The sequence below is a fragment of the Moschus berezovskii genome, chromosome 1 (genome assembly GCF_049115385.1).
Source record: "Moschus berezovskii isolate FMDL1 chromosome 1, NW_MosBer_1.0, whole genome shotgun sequence".
In the NCBI taxonomy this organism is placed as follows: Eukaryota; Metazoa; Chordata; class Mammalia; order Artiodactyla; family Moschidae; genus Moschus; species Moschus berezovskii.
The window spans coordinates 33,225,972-33,245,885 of record NC_142460.1 but is presented as its reverse complement, the minus strand read 5'-3'; the positions used below and the strand labels follow the sequence as shown (position 1 = coordinate 33,245,885).

General features: G+C 39.7%; 1 pseudogene; it reads left to right on the top strand.

Annotated features, from left to right (window-relative positions):
* Nucleotides 1-1,989: 1,989 nt before the first annotated feature.
* LOC129550242 (tumor susceptibility gene 101 protein pseudogene) overlaps nt 1,990-19,914 on the top strand; it is a 32,484-nt pseudogene continuing 14,559 nt past the window's right edge.

Here is a 19,914-nt window from a genome sequence, read left to right as displayed (position 1 = left end):
ACATAAAAATTGAAAATATTAACTTAAATATAAAATATGAGAGAAGAAACCAATAATATAGAGAACAGATGGGTAATATGGAAAATTAAAGAAACGAATTCCTGATTATTTAAGTAGAAGGATAAACTACCTTGAAGCTCTCCTGGAGAAGTGAATGGCTACCCACTCCAATATTTTTGCCTTAGAATGTCAAGGACAGAGGAGCTTGGCAAGCTACAGTACATGGGGTCACAAAGAGACACACAATTGAATATGGATGCACACATTCAGTTCAATTCAGTCCCACAGTCGTGTCCGAGTCTTTGTGACCCCAGGGACTGCAGCACGACAGGCCTCCCTGTCCATCACCAACTCCCGGAGTTTACTCTAATTCGTTGGTCCACTGAGTAAGTGATGCCATCAAGCCATCTCATCCTCTGTCATCCCCTTCTCCTCCTGCCTTCAAACTTTCGCAGCATCAGGATCTTTTCAACTGAGTTACCTATTTGCATCAGGTGGCCAAAGTATGGGAGTTTCAGCTTCAGCATCAGTCCTTCCAATGAAGGACTGATCTCCTTTAGAATGGACTGGTTGGATCTCCTTGCAGTCCAAGGGACTCTCAAGAGTCTTCTCTAGCACCACATTTCAAAAGCATTAGCTCTTCGGTGCTCAGCTTTCTTTATAGTCCATCTCTCACATCCATACATGACTATTAGTAAAACCATAACCTTGACTAGATGGATCTTGTTGACAAAGTAATATCTCTGCTTTTTAATACGCTAAGTTGGTCATAACTTTCCTTCCAGGGAGTAAGCGTCTTTTAATTTCATGGCTGAAATCGCCATCTCCAGTGATTTTGGAGCCCCCCAAAATAAAGTCTGTCACTGTTTCCACTGTTTCTCCATCTATTTCCCATGAAGTGATGGGACCAGATGCCATGATCTTAGGTTTCTGAATGTTGAGCTTTAAGCCAACTTTTTCACTCTCCTCTTTCACTTTAGTGAGGCTCTTTAGTTCTTCACTTTCTGCCATAAGGGTGGTGTCATCTGCATATCTGAGGTTATTGATATTTCTCCTGGCAATCTTGATTCCAGCTTGTGCTTCATCCAGCCCAGCATTTCTCATGATGTACTCTGCATATAAGTTAAATAAGCACGGTGACAATATATAGTCTTGAATTACTCTTTTTCCTATTTGCAACCAGTTTATTGTTCCATGTCCAGTTATAACTGTTGCTTCCTGACCTGAATACAGGTTTCTCAAGAGGCAGGTCAGGTGGTCTGGTATTCCCATCTCTTTCAGAATTTTCCGCAGTTTATTGTGATCCATGCAGTCAAAGTCTTTGGCATAGTCAATAAAACAGAAATAGATGTTTTTCTGGAACTCTCTTGCTTTCTCCATGATTCAGTGGATGTTGACAATTTGATCTCTGGTTCCTCTGCCTTTTCTAAAATCAGCTTGAACATCTAGAAGTTTACAGTTCACATATTGCTGAAGCCTGTCTTGGAGAATTTTGAGCATGACTTTACTAGCGTGTGAGATGAGTGCAATTGTGCAGTCGTTTGAGCAGTCTTTGGCATTGCCTTTCTTTGGGATTGGAATGAAAACTGACCTTTTTCAGTCCTGTGGCCACTGCTGAGTTTTCCAAATTAGCTGACATATTGAGTTCAGCCCTTTCACAGCATTATCTCTCAGGATTTGAAATAGCTCCACTGGAATTCCACCTGATGCCAAACTATGGTGGAGATAATGAAGATAATGGTGACCTCCCTCAAAAGATCCCAGGCATGTACTGCTACAAGTCTGTGCCCCCAACCCTGTAACGTGTTTTAGAAAATGAAAGGAAGCCATTGGGCATTAATGTGGTGAGACCAGGGAAAAGGGAAACAATTGTATTTGGAAAGGTATGGAGAGCCCAGATCAAACACAGCTACTAGCATATAGAAATGAGTTTAGATTTTATTTGAAGTTAATGAAAGCTTTCACAGAATTCTATTGAGAAGAATGACAATGGCTCAGGTAAGTTTTTAAGGATATCTGTAGATGGCAGAAAAGTTCTGAGGGTCCCAGGAATGAAATCAAGAATATTTGTGAAGATGCTTTTTGATATAGTAATAGGAAGAACAGATAAGTCTGAGTGACTAACACTTTCACTTTGTAACCCATGGATTGAACCAGGTCTCCTGCATTAACTATTAGAAAGTTTTGGCACTGTTGCAATGAAAACAATTAAATACTTAGGATTATATCTACCTAAGGAAACAAAAGACTTGTACATAGAAAACTATAAAACACTAGTGAAAGTAATCAAAGAGGACATGAATAGATGGAGAAATATACCGTGTTCGTGGATTGGAAGAATAAATATTGTAAAAATGAGTATACTACCCAAAGTAATTTATACATTCAATGCAATCCCTATCAAGCTACCAACAATATTTTTCACAGAACTAGAACAAATAATCTCACAATTTGTATGGAAATACAAAAAACCTCGAATAGCCAAAGCAATCTTGAGGAAGAAGAATGGAACTGGGGGAATTAACCTGCCGGATTTCAGGCTCTATTACAAAGCCACAGTCATCAAGACAGTATGGTACTGGCATAAAGACAGAAATATAGATCAATGGAACAAAATAGAAAGCCCAGAGATAAACCCACGCTCCTATGGACACCTTATCTTCGACAAAGGAGGCAAGAATATAAAATGGAGAAAAGACAGTCTCTTTAACAAGTGGTGCTGGGAAAACTGGTCAGCCACTTGTAAAAGAATGAAACTAGAACACTTCCTAACACCATACACCAAAATAAACTCAAAAAGGATTAAAGATCTAAATGTAAGACCAGAAACTATAAAACTCCTAGAGGAGAACGTAGGCAAAACACTCTCCGACATAAATCACAGCAGGATCCTCCAAGACCCACCTCCCAGAATATTGGAAATAAAAGCAAAAATAAACAAATGGGACCTAATTAAAATCAAAAGCTTCTGCACAGCAAAGGAAACTCTAAGCAAGGTGAGAAGACAGCCTTCAGAATGGGAGAAAATAATAGCAAATGAAGCAACTGATAAAGGATTAATCTCCAAATTATACAAGCAGCTCCTGCAGCTTAATTCCAGAAAACTAAGTGACCCAATCAAAAAATGGGCCAAAGAACTAAACAGACATTTCTCCAAAAAGACATAAAGATGGCTAACAAACACATGAAAAAATGCTCAACATCCCTCATCATCAGAGAAATGCAAATCAAAACCACAATGAGATACCATTTCACACCTGTCAGAATGGCTACTATCCAAAAGTCTACATGCAATAAGTGCTGGAGAGGGTGTGGAGAGAAGGGAACCCTCTTACACTGTTGGTGGGAATGCAAACTGGTACAGCCACTATGGAGAACAGTGTGGAGATTCCTCAGAAAACTGGAAATAGAACTGCCATATGATCCAGCGATCGCACTCCTGGGCATACACACCGAGGAAACCAGAATTGAAAGAGACACATGTACTCCAATGTTCATTGCAGCACTGTTTATAATAGCCAGGACATGGAAGCAACCTAGATGTCTATCTGCAGATGAATGGATAAGAAAGCTTTGGTACATATACACAATGGAGTATTTCTCAGCCATCAAAAAGAATGCATTTGAATCAGTTTTAATGAGGTGGATGAAATTGGAGCCAATTATACAGAGTGAAGTAAGCCAGAAAGAAGAACATCAATACTGTATATTAACGCATATATATGGAATTTAGAAAAATGGTAACCTGAACCCTGTATAAGAGACTGCAAAAGAGACATAGGCATTTAGAACAGTCTTTGGGACTCTGTGGGAGAGGGTGAAGGTGGAATGATTGGGGAGAATGGAATTGTAGCATGTATATTATCATAAGTGACCAGTCCAGGTTCGACGCATAAATTTTCCTCTGTTCATTTCTTTGCATTTGTGCTTTTTTAATAAAATTCTTTTTCAGAAATAAAAAAAAAATAGAAAGTTTTGGTAATTTTATATACTTTGTCTATTTCCTAAATGTTGTCTATTGTTCATTTTTCACATAGATGCTTAGATGTTTAAGTTAGCTTGATTTGTGCATTCCCCTTTCTCTCTTTGCTTAGTTGCTAATTCATGCCCGACCCTTTGTGACCCCTTGAACTGTAGCCCATCAGTATCCTCTGTCCATGGGATTCTCTAAGAAAGAGTACTGGAGTGGATTGCCATTTCCTTCTCAAAGGGGCCTTCCAACCCAGGTATTGAACCTGAATCTCCTGCATTGACAGGAGAATTATTTACCACTGAGACACATGGGAAGCCCACTTTTCACATAGGATCATATTTAATATATCTAGTAAAAAGACTGAATCCATAAACAAATATTTTTCCATAGATAACTCCAGACTTTAGATGATTGCACTGCTGAAAATTACCAAACAGTTAAGAAATAAATAATATAAATATTACATGAGACCTATCAGAAATGGAATAGCTTCCTTAATTTCTCTTTCTATTTTCTCGTTATTAGTGTATAGGAATGCAAGTGATTTCTGTGTGTTGATTTTATACCTGCAAGTTTACTGTATTCATTGATTAGCTCTCGTAGTTTTCTGGTAGAGTCTTTAGGGTTTTCTGTGTAGAGGATCATGTCATCAGCGAACAGTGAAAATTTTACTTCTTCTTTTCCAATTTGTATTCCTTTTATGTCTTTTTCTGCTCTGATTGCTGTGGCCAAAACTTCCAGAACTATGTTGAATAGTAGTGGTGAGAGTGGGCACCTTTGTCTTGTTCCTGACTTTAGGGGAAATGCTCAAAAAACTGGAAATAGAACTGCCATATGATCCAGCAATCGCACTCCTGGGCATCCACACCGAGGAAACCAGAATTGAGAGAGACACATGTACTCCAATGTTCATTGCAGCACTGTTTATAATAGCCAGGACATGGAAGCAACCTAGATGTCCATCTGCAGACGAATGGATGAGAAAGCTTTGGTACATATACACAATTGAGTATTACTCAGCCATTAAAAAGAATGCATTTGAACCAGTTCTAATGAGGTGGATGAAACTAGGGCCTATTATACAGAGTGAAGTAAGCCAGAAAGAAAAACACCAATACAATATATTAACACATATATATGGAATTTAGAAAGATGCAAATGATAACCCTGTATACGAGACAGCAAAAGAGACACAGAGGTATAGAACAGTCTTTGGGACTCTGTGGGAGAGGGTGAGGGTGGTATGGCTTGGGAGAATGGCATTGAAACATGTATATTATCATATGTGAAATGAATCTCCAGTTCAGGGTCAATGCATGTTACAGGATGCTCGGGGCTGGTATGCGGGGATGACCCAGAGAGGGGATAAGGGGAGGAGGGAGGTGGGAGGGGGGTTCGGGAGGGGGAACTCATGTACACCTGGGGCGGATTCATGTGAATATATGCAAAACCAACCAATATAATATTGTAAAATAATTAGCCTCCAATAAAAATAAAAATAAAAGGTCTATCAGAAAGTGAGAGAAAGAATATGACCTAGAACTTTATAAAACATTTTTATTTTGAAATATTTTGTTGTACAAAACTTGTCACAGTACCACATAGATGTCCCATAAATTCTTCATACAGTTCCCTTTTAAGTAATCAAATCTTCCTGGAAAAGGAAATTGCAAACCACACCAGTATTCTTGCCAAGGATATCCCATGGATAGAGGAGCTTGGTGGGCTAAAGTCCATGGGTTTGCAAGAGTCAAACACGACAGGGACTAAACAACCAACCACCACTCAAATCTTACATAATCATAGTACACTGTCAAAAAAAAAAGGGGGTAGGGTGAGTGTTGACATTGGTACACAGTTTAAACCAGAAAGCAATGTTTAAATTCTTGTATTTCACCAGTTTTTACAAGCACTTCTTTTTTATTTGAGAATATTTTTTTAAAGTTTTATCCAATCCCTAAGAAAGGCAATGCCAAAGAATGCTCTAACTACCGTACATTTGCACTCATCTCAGACGCTAGTAAAGTCATGCTCAAAATTCTCCAAGCCCAGCTTCAGCAATACGTGAACTGTGAACTTTCAGATGTTTAAGCTAGTTTTAGAAAAGGCAGAGGAACCAAAGATCAAATTGCCAACATCCACTGGATCATCGAAAAACCAAGAGAGTTCCAGAAAGACATCTATTTTTGCTTTATTAACTATGCCAAAGACTTTGACTGTGTGGATCACAATAAACTATGGAAAATTCTTCAAGAGATGTGAATAGCAGACCACCTGACCTGCCTCTTGAGAAACCTGTATGCAGATCAAGAAGCAACAGTTAGAACTGGACATGGAAAAACAGACTGGTTCCAAATAGGAAAAGGAGTATATCAAGGTTGTATATTATCACCCTGCTTATTTAACTTATATGCAGAGTACATCATGAGAAATGCTGGGCTGGATGAAGCACAAGCTGGAATCAAGATTGCTGGGAGAAATATCAATAACCTCAGATATGCAGATGACACCACCCTTATGGCAGAAAGTGAAGAAGAACTAAAGAGCCTCTTGATGAAAGTGAAAGAGGAGAGTGAAAATGTTTGCTTAAAGGTCAACATTCAGAAAATAAAGATCATGACATCTGGTTCCATCACTTCAAGGCAAATAGGTGGAGAAACAGTGAAAACAGAGACTTTATTTTTGGGGGACTCCAAAATCACTAGAGTTGGTGATTGCAGCCATGAAATTAAAAGATGCTTACTCCTTGGAAGGAAAGTTATGACCAAGCTAGACAGCATATTAAATAGCAGATACATTACTTTATCAACACAGTTCTGTCTAGTTGAGGCTATAGTTTTTCCAGTAGTCATGTATGGATGTGAGAGTTGGACTATGAAAAAAGCTGAGTGCCCAAGAATTGATGCTTTTGAACTGTGTTTGGAGAAGACCCTTGAGAGTCCCTTGGACTGCAAGGAGATCCAACCAGTCCTTCCTATGGGAGCTCAGTCTTGAGTGTCCACTGGAAGGACTGATGTTGAAGCTGAAACTCCAGTACTTTGACCACCTGATGCGATTAACTGACTCATTTGAAAAGACCCTGATGCTGGGAGGGATTGGGAGCAGGAGGAGAAGGGGACGACAGAGGATGAGATAGTTGGATGGCATCACCGACTTAATGGACATGAACTAGAGTAAAATTCAGGAGTTGGTGATAGATAGGGAAGCCTGGCGTGCTGTATTACCTGGAGTCACAAAGAGTCAGACACAACTGAGCAACTGAACTGAACTGACTGATTGCAAATATAACTCTGTGTAACTATCAGCATAATCACAGTACAAAACTGTTCCATCAGAATTATTCCACTAGAAATAATATATAATCCAGCAATTCCACTCCTTTCTATTTATAAGTATAACATAGACACACTAATTCAAACAGATATATGAACCTATATTCACTGCAGCACTATTTACAAGAGCCAAGATATTGAAGCAACCTAAGTAAGGGTCCAATGACAGGGGAATAGATAAAGAAGATGTGGCATATGTACAAAAGTAAATTCATTCTGTTGTGTCCCACACTTTGCGACCCCATGGACTGCCAGGCTCCTCTGTCCTTGGGATTTTCCAGGCAAGAATACTGCAGTGGGTTGCCATTTCCTTCTCCAGGGGATCTTCCCAACCCAGCGATCGAACCCTGGTCTCCTGTATTGCAGGCATCCTCCTTACCATCTGAGCCACCAGGAAAGTCATATGTATATATGTAACATAAAAGCCATAAAATAAAATCTTGCCACTTGGGGCAGTATGGTTGGACCTGAAAGGTATTATGCTAGGTGACAAAGTCTGACAGGGAAAAATAAATACACTCTGATTTCACTAATATATGGAATCTAAAATTACCAAACAAATGAAGACACAAAAGTAAACAGAAATAGACTCTTAGATACTGGTGACTGACCAAGTGGAAGTAGGTTGTGGGATGGATAAAATAGATGAAGGTGATGAAGAGGTAAAAACTTTCAACTATAAAATAAATAAGTCACAGAGATATAATAAACGCATAGGTAATAGTGTAAATAATATTTTATCAATTGTACAGTGAGTGATAATAAAACTGGTCTTAACATTGTGATAGTTTTATAATATACAAAACATTGAATCACTGTGTTGTACACTATAATGTAATACTGTATGCTGCTGCTAAGTCACTTCAGTCATGTCCAACTCTGTGTGACCCCATAGATGGAAGCCCACCAGGCTCCCCCATCCCTGGGATTCTCCAGGCAAGAACACTGGAGTGGGTTGCCGTTTCCCTCTCCAATCGCTCAATCAGAAATAAATTAAATATTTAAATCCTCCAAAGAGAAGATAGTGATTTATGTTAAAATTATTGTGGAAATTGCTACAATTTAGCATGTCTATTTAGTGGCCATAGGTATCCAATGGGTGCTTCAATGTTAGTGATTAATTCATTGAGCAGCAATTTATTGAAGTGTTCTTTTTTTCTATGCTAGGAACTATTTAAATATTACCGTAAACAGAAATAAGTGTGGCTTGGTCTTATAGAGCTTTAAGTCATTTGGAAAAATGTGAACTACATGAAAAATATATAAATAATTATGTTTATGAATAATAGGGGACTAATTTTAAGGCAGTATTTCCCAAATTTAGGCTAGATACTAGGTCAGAAGTCCTGATTTCTGGTTCATTTTTTAATTTAATCATAGAAATCTTATTTAATTTTGAGAGTTTAAATAGCAAATATAACAAAATTAAACACTAGAAACCTTTTGCAGGTAGATAACATCATCTTTATCTTTGTCATCATTATGACAATGATACTTGAAATCCTTTGTGGTAAAGTACAAATGGCAACCCGCTCCAGTGTTCTGGTCTGGAGAATCCCAGGGACGGGGGAGCCTGGTGGGCTTCTGTCTATGGGGTTGCACAGAGTCGGACACGACTGAAGCGACTTAGCAGCAGTAGCAACAGCACACTACATTTTAGGGCAAAATGAGCAAAAGTCTTGTAAGTCTAACCTTATATTGGAAAAAATTACCTGATTAAAAATGCTTTCAGAAGAAAAATAAATAAAATATATGAATTTTCTTAAGATCCTTTCATCACTGTCTGAATGTCATCTGTCTAATCTAAAAAATAAAACATATGCATTTCCCCTTTTGAAAAAAAACTAAGATCCGAGAGCCAGTTTCCTTTGACAAGGAAAAACAAGGCAGTACTTAACTGCTGCATTTTTTAAGCACACAAACATAAGACAGCTAGAGACAACTTATAACTTTGCTGGAAATTTTAATTTTTAAGAAAAGTTTTGGCTTGTCTTCTAAAGAGAAAATTGAAACTCCTATGTCAATCCAAACAATAAAAAATAAACAGCATAAAAAGAACCCAGATGTGAGAAGCAATGCAAATCACCATAATAAGAAGCTGAGAAAATTACTCAGCAGGATCCAAAAATAATTAGGAACTGAGCGAGCATATTGGTGAAATATTAAAAGTAGTTTGAAAACTTTCAAGTGACAATACAGTTAGTAGATTTTTTTTTTCTTGGACAGTATTATGAACCTTTTTTTTGAAAATAGACTATCTGCCAGTGAGTGTTGACAGTTGTTGCTATACATTTTTTTTTTTTTAAGTAAAACACTGCAGATTGTGATTGCAGACATGAAATTAAAAGACGCTTACTCCTTGGAAGGAACGTTATGACCAACCTAGACAGCATATTCGGAGAAGGCAATGGCAAGCCACTCCAGTACTCTTGCCTGGAAAATCCCATGGATGGAGGAGCCTGGTAGGCTGCCGTCTGTGGGGTCGCTAAGGGTCGGACACAACTGAGCGACTTCACTTTCACTTTTCACTTTCACACATTGGAGAAGGAAATGGCAACCCACTCCAGTGTTCTTGCCTGGAGAATCCCAGGGACGGGGGAGCCTGGTGGGCTGCCATCTTTGGGGTCACACAGAGTCGGACACGACTGAAGTGACTTGGCAGCAGCAGACAGCATATTAAAAATCAGAGACATTCCTTTGCCAAAAAATGTCCATCTAGTCAAGGCTATGGTTTTTCCAGTGGTCTTGTATGGATGTGAGAGTTGGACTATAGAGAAAACTGAGCACCGAAGAATTGATGCTTTTGAACTGTGGTGTTGGAGAAGACTCTTGAGAGTCTCTTGTACTGCAAGGAGATCCAACCAGGCCATCCTAAAAGGGATCAGTCCTGGGTGTTCATTGGAAGGACTGATGTTGAAACTGAAATTCCGATACTTTGGCCACCTGATGCGAAGAGCTGACTCATCTGAAACGACCCTGATGCTGGGAAAGATTGAGGGCCGGAGGAGAAGGGGACAACAGAGGATGAGATAGTTGGATGGCATCACCGAATGAATGGACATGGGTTTGGGTAGACTTCGGGAGTTGGTGGTGGACAGGGAGGCCTGGGGTGCTCTGGTTCATGGGGTCACAAAGAGTCAGACATGACTGAGCAACTGAACTGAAGTAAAACAGAGCCGAAAGAAAGTGAAGTCGCTCAGTCGTGTCCAACTCTTTGCGACCCCATGGACTGTAAGCTACCACACTACTCCATCCACGGGATTTTACAGTCACGAGTACTCGAGTGGGCAGCCATTTCCTTCTCCAAAGGATCTTCCCAACCCAGGAATCAAACCCAGGTCTCCTGCATTTTAGGCAGACGCTTTACCATCTGAGCCACCAGGGAAGTGTTATTTATGTGAGATACAGTCCTAATAAATAGAAATGTTTCAGTACGTTTGAGTACCACCTACACTAGAATTAGTGTACAAGGAATACATGAAATTTTATATACAAATGTGCTTGGTTTATCTAGATTTCCAAATTGAAAAACACTCACATGTGCACACAGACACACAAAACAAACAAAAAACAAGAAAGGGAAAAGCAAAACAAAACCCCTCAAAATATGAGTTCTTCTTAGTAGAGTTCTAAAAATGTGCTGCTGTCTTCATTTTAATAGAATCGTGACTCTTTTAAAAGCTCTTTTATTTGATGGATTGTAGACTCTGATGCTGGGAAAGGTTGGGGGCAGGAGAAGGGGATGACAGAGAATGAGTCGGCTGGATGGCATCACCGACTCCTATGGACATGAGTTTGAGTGAACTCCGGGAGTTGGTGTTGGACAGGGAGGCTTGGCGTGCTGTGATTCATGGGGTTGCAGAGAGTCGGACACGACTGAGCGACTGAACTGAACTGAACAACTGAACTGAAAAACAAACAACATATCTTATCCGGGTATATTAATGGCACAAAGATGTCAGCTATAATAAAGCTTTCCAGTTATAATGGAAGACTAAATTTTCAATTTTGTTGGTGGGTTAAAGTTTGAAATGATATTAGAACTCGAGTTAATATTATAAAACATGTGTCAATATGTATTTTTCATTAATGAAGATTTCAAGCCACAAGTTAATTATTTTTTCTCAATTTTGAACAGATAGAGCAAGGGGAAAACTTGTGTAATCAGAGAATAAAAAATGAATTGTATAGGGTAGAACTATGTGTTTTAAGTAATGATAACTAATAAATCATATGCAGGTAAAAATAGTTTACAGATGGTTGCTGAAGAGCCTGAGATTATCCATGGATGAACCCAGCAGACAACACAGAAGAAACAGCAACTGCAGCAAATGGAATGAATTTGCTAAATAGAAACTTTATTGCTTTTTGAATGCTGAAGTTGAGTTATTTAAATATACTATATATATATTATGTTTCTCTACCCTCCCTCCCACATTCTATCATGGTTTCCCTGCTGCTGCTGCTGCTGCTAATTCGCTTCAGTTATGTCCGACTCTGTGCCACCCCATAGACGGCAGCCCACCGGGTTCCGCCGTTCCTGGGATTCTCCAGGCAAATTACTAAATTGCACAGTCACTTGAGATAATATATTGTGTCTATTTTTCACTATTTCTTCCCCAAATATCTTTGTTGATCTTGTCAGGAAAGCCATAGATATGGTCCTTATAAATATTGTGACTTCTTGCATACTACTGACTTCTTCCCAAATAACATTTTGTCAGTGATATTTCAAATTAAATCACATTGCTAAGGTGTGGAGAATCTTTTTCCAGTATATTCATTCAAAAATGTATATGTGTTCTGTGTCTGTCTAGTTAAATAAATAAGTGATGGCCTGAAATTTCAAATATCTCTGAGTGGCTTTTTTTTTTTTTTCTATTTCTGTTTGTGCTTATTATCTAAGATGGATAGGTAGCATGCTGGGTGGTTAGTAGACCAATTCCTCAAACTCCCTCTGGTCACAAAATTGCTTTCACCTGCTGTGAGGACAGTTTGGCAGGTGGATTCCTTCCTGTCAATAAATCTCTTCTTAGCTGTCCTCATCCATCCATATACTGTGGTGTCTGGTAATTAATTTACTGACACAAAACTAGTGTTGTGTTTTGAACTTTGATTACATTGGGTTGGTCATCACTGACACTGTCTAATAGTCATTTGTATATAAAATCTAAGCTAAACAGAATTTTAAAACATCTCTTCCTTTTTTTGTTGTTACACATGTAAAACTGATAATAATGCCAGAGCTGCAATCATTAGGCCAAACAATTCAACTTCATTCAATGACTTGAAAAACCTAAAAAGTAATAATCAATTTTTTGACTTATGTGATCCCAAATCTGCAAGAAAGTAAAATAGCATTTCAGCACAAGTCAGTATGAATATTTTGAATCTTTTATACATTAAAAAAATCTGAATTAACTGTTCACTTTTTTGTAAGTACGAGTGTTTATGTATTTTTTGCTAATTCTTATATGCAATATTCTTTAGGGCAGTCATAATATAATCAATTTTCTGATTGTAGAGTCCAGGAAAACATGTCATAAGATTTCATTTTATTTGTTATTTATTTATCTTTACTGGAGGCTAACTATTTTACAATATTAATATGTCTTTTTCTGCTCTGATTGCTGTAGCCAAAACTTCCAAAACTATGTGGAATAGTAGTGGTGAGAGTGGGAACCCTTGTCTTGTTCCTGAATTTAGGGGAAACACTTTCAATTTTTCACCATTGAGGATAATGTTTGCTGTGGGTTTGTCATATATAGCTTTTATTATGTTGACGAAGGTTCCTTCTATTCCCGCCTTCTGGAGGGTTTTTATCATAAATGGATGTTGAATATTGTCAAAGGCTTTCTCTGCATCTATTGAGATAATCGTATGATTTTTATTTTTCAGTTTGTTAATGTGGTGTATTACATTGATTGATTTGCGGATATTGAAGAATCCTTGCATTCCTGGGATAAAGCCCACTTGGTCATGATGTATGATCTTCTTAATGTGTTGTTGGATTCTGATTGCTAAAATTTTGTTAAGGATTTTTGCGTCTATGTTTATCAGTGATATTGGCCTGTAGTTTTCTTTTTTTTGTGGGATCTTTACCAGGTTTTGGGATTAGGGTGATGGTGGCCTCATAGAATGAGTTTGGAAGTTTCCCTTCCTCAGCAATTTTCTGGAAGAGTTTGAGTAAATAGGTGTTAGCTCTTCTCTAAATTTTTGGTAGAATTCAGCTGTGAAGCAGTCAGGACCTGGGCTTTTGTTTGCTGAAAGATTTTTGATTACAGCTTCTATTTCCTTGCTTGTGATGGGTCTGTTCAGATTTTCTATTTCTTCCTGGTTCAATTTTGGATAGTTGTACTTTTCTAAGAATTTGTACATTTCCTCCAAGTTATCCATTTTATTGCCATATAATTGCTGATAGTATTCTCTAATGGTCTTTCTATTTCTGTGTTGTCGGTTGTGATCTCTCCATTTTCATTTCTAATTTTATTGATTTGGTTCTTCTCCCTTTGTTTCTTGATGAGTCTGGCTAGTGGTTTGTCAATTTTATTTACCCTCTCAAAGAACAAGCTTTTAGCTTTGTTGATTTTTGCTATGGTCTCTTTTGTTTCTTTTGCATTTATTTCTGCCCTAATTTTTAAGATTTCTTTCATTCTACTAACCCTGGGGTTCTTCATTTCTTCCTTTTCTAGTTTCTTTAGGTGTAGAGTTAGGTTATTTAGTTGACTTTTTTCTTGTTTCTTGAGGTGTGCCTGTATTGCTATGAACCTTCCCCTTAACACTGTCTTTACAATGTCCCAGAGGTTTTGGGTTGTTCTGTTTTCATTTTCGTTCATTTCTATGCATATTTTAATTTCTCTTTTGATTTCTTCTATGATTTGTTGGTTATTCAGCAGTGTGTTGATCAGCCTCCATATGTTGGCGTTTTTAATAGTTTTTCTCCTGTAATTGAGATCTAATCATACTGCATTGTGGTCAGAAAAGATGCTTGGAATGATTTCAATTTTTTTGAATTTACTAAGGCTAGATTTATGGCCCAAGATGTGCTCTATCCTGGAAAATGTTCCATGTGCACTTAAGAAAAAGGTGAAATTCATTGTTTTGGGGTGAAATATCCTATAGAGATCTATTAGGTCTAACTGGTCTATAGTATCATTTAAAATTTCTGTTTCCTTGTTAATTTTCTGTTTAGTTGATCTATCCATAGGTGTGAGTGGTGTATTAAAATCTCCCACTATTATTGTTTTGTTGTTAATTTCCCCTTTCATACTTGTTAGTAATTGTCTTACATATTGCGGTGCTCCTATGTTGGGTGCATAAATATTTATAAATGTTATATCTTCTTCTTGGATTGATCCTTTGATCCTTATGTAGTTTCCTTCTTTGTCTCTTTTCACAGCCTTTGTTTTAAAGTCTATTTTATCTGATATGAGTATTGCTACTCCTGCTTTCTTTTGGTCTCTGTTTGCACGGAATATCTTTTTCCAGACCTTCACTTTCAGTCTGTATGTGTCCCTCGTGTTGAGGTGGGTCTCTTGTAGAAAACATATATACGGGTCTTGTTTTTGTATCCAGTCAGCCAGCCTTTGTCTTTTGGTTGGGGCATTCATCCCATTTACGTTTAAGGTAATTATTGATAAGTACGATCCCGTTGCCACTTTCTTTATTGCTTGGGGTTCGAGTTTATACACCTTTCTGTGTTTCCTGTCTAGAGAAGATCCTTTAGCATTTGTTGGAGAGATGGTTTGGTGATGCTGAATTCTCTCAGCTTTTGCTTGTCTGTAAAGCTTTTGATTTCTCCTTCATATTTGAATGAGATCCTTGCTGGGTACAGTAATCTGGGCTGTAGGTTATTTTTTTTCATCACTTTAAGTTTGTCTTGCCATTCCCTCCTGGCCTGAAGAGTTTCTATTTAAAGATCAGCTGTTATCCTTATGAGAATCCCCTTGTGTGTTCTTTGTTGATTTTCCTTTGCTGCTTTTAATATTTGTTCTTTGTGTTTGATCTTTGTTAATTTGATTAATATGTGTTTTGGAGTATTTCGCCTTGGATTTATCCTGTTAGGGACTCTCTGGGTTTCTTGGACTTGGGTGATTATTTCTTTCCCCATTTTAGGAAAGTTTTCAACTATTATCTCCTCAAGTATTCTCTCATGGTCTTTCTGTTTGTCTTCTTCTTCTGGGACTCCTATGATTCGAATGTTGGGACGTTTAACTTTGTCCCAGAGGTTTCTAATACTGTCTTCATTTCTTTTAATTAGTTTTTCTTTTTTCCTCTCTGTTTCATTTATTTCTACAATTCTATCTTCTAGCTCACTTATCCTGTCTTCTACCTCCGTTATTCTACTGTTTGTTCCCTCCAGAGTGTTTTTGATCTCATCTATTGCATTATTCATTGCATATTGACTCTTTTTTATTTCCTCTACATTCTTATTAAACCTTTTTTGCATCTTCTCAATCCTTTTCTCCAGGTTATTTATCTGTAACTCCATTTTCTTTCAAGATTTTGAATCATTTTCACCATCAAAATTCGAAATTCTTTATCAGGTAGATTCCCTATATCTTCCTCTTTTGTTTGTGTTGGTGGGCATTTATCCTGTTCCTTTACTTGCTGGGTATTTCTCTGCCTCTTCATCTTGCTTATATTGCTGTGCTTGGGTTGGCCTTTTCGTCTTCTGGCATTTTGTGGAGTTCTCTTTATTATGTAGTTTCCTCTCTGTGTGTGGGGTTGTACGGGTGACTTGTCAGGGTTCCCTGGTTAGGGAAGCTTGTGTCGGTGTTCTGGTGGGTGGAGCTGGATTTCTTGTTTCTGGAGTTCAATGAAGTGTCCAGTAAGGAGTTATGAGATGTCAGTGGGTTTGGAGTGACTTTGGGCAGCCTGTATATTGAAGCTCAGGGCTATGTTTGTGTTGCTGGAGAATTTGCGTGGTATGTCTTGCTCTGGAACTTGTTGACCCTTGGGTGGTGCTTGGTTTCAGTGTAGGTATGGAGGAGTTTGATAAGCTCCTATTGATTAATGTCCCCTGGTGTCAGGAGTTCTCTGGTGTCCTCAGGATTCGGGCTTAAACCTCTTGCCTCTGTTTTTCGGTCTTATTCTTGGAGTAGCCTCTAGACTTCTCTGTCATTTCCAAGGTGGTTCCCTCTGTTTTAGCTTCTGTTTGCTGTTCTCTTCAGTGTCTAATTTCTGACCTGACACTAGGGGGCGGTTGCTGCTGCTACTGCTAAGTCACTTCAGTGGTGTCCGACTCTGTGTGACCCCATAGACGGAAGCCCACCAGGCTCCCCCGACCCTGGGATTCTCCAGGCAAGAACACTGGAGTGGGTTGCCATTTCCTTCTCCAATGTGTGAAAGTGAAAAGTGAAAGTGAAGTCGCTCAGTTGTGTCCGACCCTTAGCGACCCAACGGACTGCAGCCTACCAGGCTCCTCCATCCATGAGATTTTCTAGGCAAGAGTACTGGAGTGGCTTGCCATTGCCTTCTCCGAGGGGGCGGTGGTGGACACTTTTTAAGGCTCACTTGTTCAGTCCTGTTCTGGGAAGAGAGGAATGCTGCAGACAAATATCTGGCGTCTGTGGGGAGTGCTCGAAGTGTTTTGGCCACACTGGGTTTGCCCCCACTCACGGTGCTTGTGCTGTCCCAGTCTACACTGCACAGGCTCTAGGTTGCTCTGCCGGGAACTGTCCAAGGCCGGCCCTGGGTTGCATGCACTTCCCAGGTCTGAGAAGCTCAGGTTCAAGCACTCAGGTACTCCACAAAGGTGCAGACTTGGTTGGGCCTGCGTTTTGTGCCTTCCCCAGTCCTAGCAGCTCAGGTGACCAGGCGTTTGGTGAGCACGGAGTTGCAACTTATCGCCTCCCCAGTCCCACCCACTCGGTTTTCTGGGTGTATAGCCAGCGCACCTTCTCAGGCAGATGTTGACCAGTCAGAAACCCATGAAGTCTTGGTTAGCAACGAAGCGTGCCTGCAGTTTGGTATTGGATGCCTCTCTGGGGCCGTGATTGCCCGCTTCCAGCTCTGGCTGCCCTCTCCTGCCTGTGTTGTTGGGGGAATGGCCTGACCACAGCCAGCTAGCTCTGCTCAGTCCTTTGTTCTGTGAGCAGGGCTGGCAGAGTCTTAGATTAGGGCTTTTCACCTTTTCGCAGGGTAGACACCCAACAGTCTGCTTTGCTATCTCCAGTCAGCTTCCCCAGACTGCCCTTGCGGCATTCAGGCCTGGCCCTCCCTCTAAGTAGTTCAGCTGGCTCCTACCTGCCCAGTCCCTGCTTGCTAATGGCAGATGCTGGCATCTGCGCTGCTTCTCCACTGGGAGTTACCCTTTGGCAGGTAATTTGTGGGTTTTAATTATTTCTTTCTTTTTCCTCCCGGATATGTGGCTCTCTGAGGTTACAAGGCTTGCCACAGACTCTCCAGGGAGAGTGTTTCCTGGTGTTTGGAAATTTCTATCTTTTTCAAGCCTCCCTCCCCAAGACAGAGCTCTGTCCCTACCTCTTTTGTCTCTCTTTTTATCTTTTATGTTTTTTCCTACCTCCTTTCAAAGACAATGGGCTGCTTTTCTGGGTGCCTGATGTCCTCTGCCACCATTCAGAGGTTGTTTTGTGGAATTTACTCAGCGTTCAAATGTTCCTTTGATGAATTTGTGGGGGAGAAAGTGGTCTCACCATCCTATTCCTCCGCCATCTTTCTCCCTCTCCCTGTCACAAGATTTTAGACATAATATTTTAAAAACCTGAATTACTATTAGTATTGGTTTTAATAAACTCTACCAGTGAGTAGACATTAGTTTGCTGCAAATTTAAGCAAACTATGACTTGTGGACCAAATCCAGAAAATCATAGGCTGTAGATTTATTTCTCCAACATGCACAGGACTAGAAGGAATAGAATTACACAAGACTAGAAAAACATCTATTTCTGCTTCATTGACTATGCCAAAGCCTTTGACTGTGTGGATCACAATAAACTGTGGAAAATTCTGAAAGAGATGGGAATACCAGACCACCTGAACTGCCTCTTGAGAAACCTGTATGCAGGTCAGGAAGCAACAGTTAGACCTGGTCATGGAAAAACAGACTGGTTCCAAATATAAAAAGGAGTACATCAAGGTTGTATATTGTCACCCTGTTTATTTAACTTATAAGCTGAGTACATCATGAGGAATGCTGGGCTGGAAGAAGCACAAGCTGGAATCAAGACTGCAGGGAGAAATATCAATAACCTCAGATATGCAGATGACACCACCCTTATGGCAGAAAGTGAAGAGGAACTCAAAGGCCTCTTGATGAAAGTGAAAGAGGAGAGTGAAAAGGTTGGCTTGAAGCTCAACATTCAGAAAACAAAGAACATGGCATCTGGTCCCATCACTTCATGGGAAATAGATGGGGAATCAGTGGAAACAGTGTCAGACTTTATTTTGGGGGGCTCCAAAATCACTGCAAATGTTGATTGAAGCCAGGAAATTAAAAGACGCTTACTCCTTGGAAGGAAAGTTATGTTTAAGTTGCTATCTACCAACCTAGATAGCATATTAAAAAGCAGAGACATTACTTTGCCAACCAAGGTCCGTCTAGTCAAGGCTATGGTTTTTCCCGTGGTCATGTATGGATGTGAGAGTTGGACTGTGAAGAAAGCTGATTGCCGAAGAATTGATGCTTTTGAACTGTGGTGCTGGAGAAGACTCTTGAGAGTCCCTTGGACTGCAAGTAGATCCAATCAGTCCATTCTAAAGGAGATCGATCCTGGGTGTTCATTGGAAGGACTGATGCTAAAGCTGAAACTGCAATACTTTGGCCACCTCATGCGACGAGTTGACTCACTGGAAAAGACTCTGATGCTGGGAGGGATTGGGAGCAGGTGGAGACAGGGACGACAGCGAATGAGGTGGCTGGATGGCATCACCGACTCGATGGACATGAATTTGAGTGAGCTCCGGGAGTTGGTGATGGACAGGGTGGCCTGGTGTGCTGTGATTCATGGGGTTGCAAAGAGTCAGACACGACTGAGCGACTGAACTGCACTGGACTGAACTGAACTGAACTGTACTGAGCATGCATGCTAAGTCGTTTCAGTTGTGCCCAACTCTTTTTGACCCTGTGGACTGTAGCCTGCCAGTCTCCTCCATCCATCGGATTCTCCAGGCAAGAATATTGGAGTGGGTTGCCATGCCCTCCTCCAGGGGATCTTCCTGACACTGGGTCTAAACCCTTGTCTCTTTTGTCTCTTTCATTGGCCAGCGGGTTCTTTACCGCTAGCACCATTGGGGAGCCCCTTGTAACACCATGATGCTCCCCATATTTTTAATCCCCACAGTTCTGTAATATTGCATTACACCTAGAGGCTAGATGACAAGTCCATTTCACTGGGAGAAATAAACCTGTAGACAATTCTTAAACTCCTTGTTGCATCATTTGGGAGACATACACTCTCTGGTCATTACGGTTTTATTGCTGTTAATGTAAATCAGTGAGTTTCAGGGTTGTCAGCTTTACTTACTGACAATTTCCCTGTTAATCTTTCACTAGCTAACAGTGATTAATGATAGCTGCTTAGATCCATCATTTCATTAACGTTTGCAAAAAGATAACTCTCAATTCTATCATTCTCCCTGAATTTA